This window comes from Oncorhynchus keta, chromosome 5 (genome assembly GCF_023373465.1).
Source record: "Oncorhynchus keta strain PuntledgeMale-10-30-2019 chromosome 5, Oket_V2, whole genome shotgun sequence".
NCBI classification, from domain to species: Eukaryota; Metazoa; Chordata; class Actinopteri; order Salmoniformes; family Salmonidae; genus Oncorhynchus; species Oncorhynchus keta.
In genome coordinates, this window is record NC_068425.1 from 37,327,331 (window position 1) to 37,333,510 (window position 6,180).

Below are 6,180 nucleotides of genomic sequence, written 5' to 3' on the forward strand. Positions count from 1 at the left end.
GGAAGAGAGAGTCTGTCAGTGTTGAGAGAGAGAGAGGAAGAGAGAGTCTGTCAGTGTTGAGAGAGAGAGGAAGAGAGAGTCTGTCAGTGTTGGAAGAGAGTCTGTCAGTGTTGAAGAGAGAGTGTTGAGAGAGAAGAGAAGAGAGAGTCTGTCAGTGTTGAGAGAGAGAGGAAGAGAGAGTCTGTCAGTGTTGAGAGAGGAAGAGAGAGTCTGTCAGTGTTGAGAAAGGAAGAGAGAGTCTGTCAGTGTTGAGAGAGAGAGGAAGAGAGAGTCTGTCAGTGTTGAGGAAGAGAGAGTCTGTCAGTGTTGAGAGAGAGAGGAAGAGAGAGTCTGTCAGTGTTGAGAGAGGAAGAGAGTCTGTCAGTGTTGAGAGAGTCTGTCAAGAGAGGAAGAGAGAGTCTGTCAGTGTTGAGAGAGGAAGAGAGTCTGTCAGTGTTGAGAGAGAGGAAGAGAGAGTCTGTCAGTGTTGAGAGAGAGGAAGAGAGAGTCTGTCAGTGTTGAGAGAGAGGAAGAGAGAGTCTGTCAGTGTTGAGAGAGAGGAAGAGAGTCTGTCAGTGTTGAGAGAGGGAAGAGAGAGTCTGTCAGTGTTGAGAGAGTCTGTCAGTGTTGAGAGAGGAAGAGAGAGAGTCTGTCAGTGTTGAGAGAGGAAGAGAGAGTCTGTCAGTGTTGAGAGAGAGGAAGAGAGAGTCTGTCAGTGTTGAGAGAGGGAAGAGAGAGTCTGTCAGTGTTGAGAGAGAGGAAGAGAGAGTCTGTCAGTGTTGAGAGAGGAGGAAGAGAGAGTCTGTCAGTGTTGAGAGAGAGGAAGAGAGAGTCTGTCAGTGTTGAGAGAGGAAGAAGAGAGAGTCTGTCAGTGTTGAGAGAGAGGAAGAGAGAGTCTGTCAGTGTTGAGAGAGAGGAAGAGAGAGTCTGTCAGTGTTGAGAGAGAGGAAGAGAGAGTCTGTCAGTGTTGAGAGAGAGGAAGAGAGTCTGTCAGTGTTGAGAGAGTCTGTCAGTGTTGAGAGAGTCTGTCAGTGTTGAGAGAGGAAGAGAGAGTCTGTCAGTGTTGAGAGAGAGGAAGAGAGAGTCTGTCAGTGTTGAGAGAGAGGAAGAGAGAGTCTGTCAGTGTTGAGAGAGAGGAAGAGAGAGTCTGTCAGTGTTGAGAGAGAGGAAGAGAGAGTCTGTCAGTGTTGAGAGAGAGGAAGAGAGAGTCTGTCAGTGTTGAGAGAGTCTGTCAGTGTTGAGAGAGAGGAAGAGAGAGTCTGTCAGTGTTGAGAGAGGGAAGAGAGTCTGTCAGTGTTGAGAGAGAGGAAGAGAGAGTCTGTCAGTGTTGAGAGAGGAAGAGAGAGTCTGTCAGTGTTGAGAGAGTCTGTCAGTGTTGAGAGAGTCTGTCAGTGTTGAGAGAGGAAGAGAGAGTCTGTCAGTGTTGAGAGAGAGGAAGAGAGAGTCTGTCAGTGTTGAGAGAGGGGAAGAGAGAGTCTGTCAGTGTTGAGAGAGAGGAAGAGAGAGTCTGTCAGTGTTGAGAGAGAGAGGAAGAGAGAGTCTGTCAGTGTTGAGAGAGGGAAGAGAGAGTCTGTCAGTGTTGAGAGAGTCTGTCAGTGTTGAGAGAGAGGAAGAGAGAGTCTGTCAGTGTTGAGAGAGAGGAAGAGAGAGTCTGTCAGTGTTGAGAGAGTCTGTCAGTGTTGAGAGAGGAATAGTTGTGTTGAAGCTGAAGGTTAATGCATGTGTGTGTATCTCTATGTTGATGATTTTTAGCACACGTAAACACACACACACACACTCTCTCTCTCTCTCTCTCTCTCTCTCTCTCTCTCTCTCTCTCTTCAAAGAGAGAAGTAGAGATAATAAACAAAGAGACTTTATGTGTAGTCTATGTTTTGGTCCAGACCGAACAAACTTTGAACCATAAACACATAAAGGTCAAGGCCGGTCCGCACCAAAGACGCTGGCGCTGGTCCGTGCTTACTGGGGTGGAGGCTACAATGGAGTTTTATGAATGTCCATCCATGTGGACCCCTTAAGACCACTGAAGGACCTGGCAGAGCTCAAGGACCAGCTAGAGGACATTCAGCGCCGTGTGGAGAAGGAAGTGCAGACTGGGATCCCACAGGGTGGCAGTGTGCTGGCCTCTCCTTTCCTGAAGGGCTTCTTGGCAGGATATATTGTGTCTTGGGGCGGTTTTGGGGCGTGATCTGTGGGACTTGCACAGGCATCTTTTCAGCTCAACATTTTGGTGTGTCCAACATCGAGCAAAGACGTTTTCAACACTCTTAAAAGGACCCGGCAAATAGCAGCCGTGGTTCTGGTGGAGAAGACGGATCACTGAACCAATAAACCTGCCCCCTAAAAGGCAGTGGTCCTTCTGTAGCTCAGTTGGTAGAGCATGGCGCTTGTAACGCCAGGGTAGTGGGTTCGATTCCCGGGACCACCCATACGTAGAATGTATGCACACATGACTGTAAGTCGCTTTGGATAAAGCGTCTGCTAAATGGCATTTATTATTATATTATTATTATTATATTATTATTATTATTATATATAAAAGAAAAGATCCATTGAACTACTCCACAGCACAATGGTACTGAATTCAGAAAAAAATAATGTTTGTTTGTGTTGAGAAATTTAGGAAAAACCAATATGGTTGCTTGAATTATGCATCACGTCTTCACAATCATCTCTTGCAATGTGTGCAATACTCCTCAGGGCCTTATATACATGTATATATATATATATATTTATATTAACTGGAAAGATAACGTTCTGTATTTTATGCCATGGGGATTTTACTGATGGAAGTGGATGCTTTATAGGGGAGGTTTTCTTTGCCTCAGGACAGCTTTCAATGTGGTCTTGCTTGAACGTTATCTTTCCAGTTAATATATATATATATATATATATATATACATGTATATAAGGCCCTGAGGGAGTATTGCACACATTGCAAGAGATGATTGTGAAGACGTGATGCATAATTCAAGCAACCATATTGGTTTTTCCTAAATTTCTCAACACAAACAAACATTATTGCTTGTAGATGAACCATCCAACCGTGTTACACCCCAATGATATTTACAACATACTGTAGTACCCATCTGTTAAGAATATGAAGTTAATATCTACACATGTGTCCCTTTGAATTTCTCTGTCTACGTTCTGACTTTTAGATGGCTGTAAACCTGTATTGACCTGTTCCCAGTAGACCAGTGTTTTTCGTGTCTGGTTGATAGTTCTGTACACTGAGTTCATCACAACGCAGTCTCTATAATGGTGCCCAGTGACCTCTACAGGGGAACTATCGACCTGCAGTTTGCATCCATCCATATCGGTCAGATGGTCCTGGCAGGAGTTACGGTGATTTAGCAAAGTAAATCCATATACCAACTGATATAACCCTGGACATCTGGCTCATCTGGCAATTCTATTAATGTTCAGTACAGCCTTCTCAGCCAGAACGAACTACATGGGAGAAGTTTTTGATTTACCACAATACTTGTTTACTCGGCCCAATCTTGAGCCATGCACTATTAGGTTAATGATATTGTCCTCAGTGGGTTGTAGTCTCCTAGCTCAGGGGAGGGGGGTTCCAACCTCGCTTCTAGGACTATTAGGTTAATGATATTGTCCTCAGTGGGTTGTAGTCTCCTAGCTCAGGGGAGGGGGGTTCCAACCTAGCTTCTAGGACTATTAGGTTAATGATATTGTCCTCAGTGGGTTGTAGTCTCTAGCTCAGGGGGGGGGTTCCAACCTAGCTTCTAGGACTATTAGGTTAATGATATTGTCCTCAGTGGGTTGTAGTCTCCTAGCTCAGGGGGGTTCCAACCTAGGGACTATTAGGTTAATGATATTGTCCTCAGTGGGTTGTAGTCTCCTAGCTCAGGGGGGGTCTAGGACCCCCAGCCGTTCCATGCATTTGAAATATTCCACAGCTAGCACACCTGGTTCAACTAATCACCAAACCATGGAATAGGTGAATCAGAATCAGGCCATTTCAGAGCTGCAACTAAACTTTAGAAATGCCAGAGGAGAGATTTGAAAGCCACTGCCATTGTTACCAGACTGACAGATGTTGGAGAGCCCTAATAGAATGAGATGCTCAGTTATTGATGTTCTCAGCACTACCATGCAATCTATATCGGTTTCATCTCACAGTGACATGAGAAATCACCAATAGCAGAGCATTTATAATTGGTTTTCCATACATTTTATTATGTATGTTATTTCACCTTTATTTAACCAGGTAGACTAGTTGAGAACACCTTTATTTAACCAGGTAGACTAGTTGAGAACAAGTTCTCATTTGCAACTGCGACCTGGCCAAGATAAAGCAAAGCAGTTCGACACACACATAAATAATAAACAATAAAAATGAACAGTAAACATTACACTCACAAAAGTTCCAAAGGAATAAAGACATTACAAATGTCATATTATGTCTATGTTAGTTAAAGTACAAAAGGGAAAATAAATAAGCATAAATATGGGTTGTATTTACAGTGGTGTTTGTTCTTCACTGGTTGCCCTTGTCTTGTGGCAACAGGTCACAAATCTTGCTGCTGTGACCCTCTCGCTCCTACAGTGGTCTACAGTACAGTGATAACTCCTGTGTTACAGTGCCACCTAGCGTTTCTCCTATAGTATTCTACTGTACAGTGATAACTCCTGTGTTACAGTGCCACCTAGCGTCTCCTCAGTAACATTACATCCTGATGTTGACACCTACGTAACATTAGAACAGCACCATCACAGTGCCACCTAGCGTCTCCTCAGTAACATTACATCCTGATGTACATGAGGCACTGCTCTATATACAGTACATTCAAAAAGTATTCAAACCCCTCGACTTTTTCCACATCTTGACTTTTTCTACATTTTGAATAGTTACGTAAATAAGATTTTTTATTTTATTCTTAATAAAAATGTGGGGACACTTTTCTACCTAAGTCTCAAACCAACTTTACCTGCTACATCACCAGTGAAGTGGGTACCGTTGTCTGCAGATAAAACCTCAGGAACACCAAATCTAGGTATTATCTCCCTCACTAGTAGCGTTGCTACTGTCTCAGCATCACAGTGTGTGGTGGGAATGCCTCCACCCACCTGGTGAACCTGTCAGTAAGGACTAAACTGTACCTTTGCCTTTCTTTTCTTTCTGCAAGAGCTATACAGTCCATGTCCAGATGGACAAATGGTCCTCTTGGTGTAGGGAAATGGCCTGGTTTCAGAGGTGCTCCTTTGGCAATGTTAAATTGCACGTAACACATCGAAACAGAAACTGTTTCACATGCTGAGTTGAATTTAGACAAAACCAATCCAAAGAAATTACCTCTATGATATCCCCTCTCGACAAATGGACCACACTGTAGGCCACACCACTGGACCACACCATGGACCACACCGTGGACCACACCATGGACCACACCGTGGACCACACCATGGACCACACCGTACACCGTGGACCACACCGTGGACCACACCGTAGGCCACACCGTGGACCACACCGTGGACCACACCGTGGACCACACCGCGGGCCACATCATGGGCCACACTGTGGACCACACCGTAGGCCAAACCGTGGACCACACCGTGGACCACACCGGACACCGTGGACCACACCGTAGACCACACCACACCGTGGACCACACCGTGACCACACCGTGGACCACACCGTGGACCACACCGTGGGACCACACCATGGGTGGACCACACCGTGGACCACACCGTGGACCACCACCACACCATGGGCCACACCGTGGACCACACCATGGACCACACCGTAGGCCACACCGTGGACCACACCGTGGACCACACCATGGACCACACCGTGGGCCACACCGGGACCACACCATGGACCACACCGTGGGCCACACCGTGGACCACACCGTGACCACACATGGACCATGGACCACACCATGGACCACACCGTGGACCACACCGTGGAGGCCACACCATGGACCACACCATGGGCCACACCATGGACCACACCATGGACCACACCGTGGAGCCACACCATGGACCACACCGTGGACCACCGTAGGCCACACCGTGGACCACACCGTGGACCACACCGTGGACCACACCGTGGCCACACCATGGACCACACCATGGGCCACACCATGGGCCACACCGTGGACCACACCATGGACCACACCGTAGGCCACACCGTGGACCACACCATGGACCACACATCCACACCGTGGACCACAC